Here is a 2,397-nt window from a genome sequence, read left to right on the forward strand (position 1 = left end):
TATACGAAGTTCAATTTCAATCAGAAGCAATGTCTACTGTCCTCGCTCTCCTAACCAACATTATCATCAACAAATCCGATGGTTAGACACACCTATCACTAGCTTTCCTCCGACAGAGCATCGTCACAGAACTTTACTTATTTTTCATCGTTAGAATAGTCAACATACCTTTATCGGGTTTCTACCCTTAAATCAATCGTTTACTTAACTTGTACATACGCACCAGCGTAACTATCTCTTTACGAAGTTGTTGAAATAAACATTAATTTATACCTGTTAATTTAGTGTAAACTCAATTGAACCACCCCTATTATCGTAACAGAAATTAGGGGATCGATCAGTTTGTAACGTCGCCCAGAAGCCAGGAATCCGCCGACCTCAGGATATGCATACAACACCTGGTCATGCGATAGCGGTGAGAATAGACAGTAACCGAACTCCCACCCGTGATATATATGAATCATAGTGAGGAGGCAAAGATCCCAGTTCTTTAGTAAGTAAGTCAGTCTGTATTTTGCTACTGAAGTGTAACTTCGCCTTTTGAATAAAGTATTGTTCATTCGCCTATCTTTTTTTATATATATCGAAGATGAAAGGAAAGCCGAAGCCTTTTCTTGGAAATTTTGGGAACATCCTCTACTCTAGCCTAGATTTTATCCTAGCTGTAATTGTTCAAGATTTGTGATAGCGAGATTGGGTTCGAGGTGACAATTGGTCGCCGAACGTAGCCACGGTCACGGGATGGACGTTTTGCCTAACGGAGGTCTGGAGTGGTTGTATGGGTTTTCCGAGAAATGTGGTAGTGGCGGCATGCGGCCTCGGGAGCGGGCCTAGCCACGTGTGATGTTGCCCCAGAGGTGCCGATACAATGGGACATACATTGTATTAATAATCAAACTCGAGGTAGAAACTGCCTAGCAACGGTGTTTGGAACTTTCTCGATGCTTCCAAACGAGTATAGAAAGCAAATGCAATCGTACAGCGAGAAAAATCTCCACGAGGCTGGCATTCGTGCGATTGTCTTGGAGAGTAACACATCGAGCATTTTCAACAATCGTATTTTTGCGTCTAAGATTAGTCTACGTTTAGTAAAGAGTTATTCCGTTGACCGTGGATTCGTTTAAACACAAAAACGTTGTTAATAGCATTCATTAAACTTATTATTCGTAAATCATACTATTCATTAAACTTACTATTCGTTAAATAAGTTTAATGAATAGTGCTAGTCTAATGAATAAGTCTAATGAATAGTTCAATGAATGCGCTATTAATAAAGGAACTTGTTTGGATTCAGAAGATGGATACACCTATTGGCAGCCACATCCACTATTCCTATGTAAGTTCGAGCAATATGACGTCTTGTACGAAGGAATCGCCACAAAAATTCAAGAAATAAAAACCAATAGCAACCCGACGCTACCGGGTTTTGCCTTTACGACTCAAGAAATAACCTTTGTGCTAACCAAAACTGGAGAACAGCCTTTGTGCGGATACACCCTGTTATCCACAGAACACCCCAAGCTCTTTTTCCTAAAAACGACTAAAGGAAATACATTTATACCCAAACGTAAAACAGCAGTCAAAAATTTGGATATATTCACATACGTTAACTCAAAATTCATTTACGTAGAAAAACTGTCAGAAGACAAATAACGGTACTCTATCAGGATATATTGACACTAAGATGCATCTCGGAAAAGAAAATAATAGAGAATGCATTCAGTCTAGCAACTATATTACCTGATGAATTTGCGTATGCAATAACCAAAACTCCAGGACACATGGCTTTGGTCGCAGGAGAAGCAGTACACATAGTTAAATGCATTCCAGTTCAAGTGAAAGTAGGCAATGCCCTGGCCGCGCTGAGTGCACTCGTTCCCGTTAGATCACGAAAGTTAAGCAGCGCCGGGCACGGATAGTACTTGGATGGGTGATCGCCTGGGATTCCGTGTGGCGTTGGCAGAGCGCGCTGGGCCCGCCGCGCCCCCCATGCGGTGGTTGATACGGATGCCAGCGCGAAGGTTCGTTTCTCAGAGGAGATTCCTGATCAAGTGTTGGAGGCTTTCCTACGCCACCATTCCTCAGATCAAGGGGGGGTACTTGTCCTGAAGTACTCTCATGGTGTTTAGATAGGTTTCGTGAAATGTATCCTGATGCTCCGTGTGTAGATTTTGACTTTACTTGGTAACAGTGCCTTATTTATTCATGTGTGCATATATGCCTAAATGTGTTCCCAGCGGGTGTTATTTTATTGGAGTGATTTTGTCTATATTCTTATATTTTATTTAATAAGATATGTTTTGTTTGTTGTTTTTCTCCCTTGCATTGACACGCGGTGAGTAGCGTCGGCTTCCGGATGACGGGTTGTGCATCTTGATTGTTGATTTGGTATATTAT

General features: G+C 41.4%; 1 pseudogene; it reads left to right on the top strand.

Moving 5' to 3' along the window:
* Nucleotides 1-1,844: 1,844 nt before the first annotated feature.
* Nucleotides 1,845-1,962, top strand: LOC117241125 (annotated as a pseudogene).
* Nucleotides 1,963-2,397: the final 435 nt, after the last annotated feature.

This window comes from Bombus vosnesenskii, unplaced genomic scaffold (genome assembly GCF_011952255.1).
Source record: "Bombus vosnesenskii isolate JDL3184/JDL3185 unplaced genomic scaffold, Bvos_JDL3184-5_v1.1 scf7180000015308, whole genome shotgun sequence".
Taxonomy (NCBI): Eukaryota; Metazoa; Arthropoda; class Insecta; order Hymenoptera; family Apidae; genus Bombus; species Bombus vosnesenskii.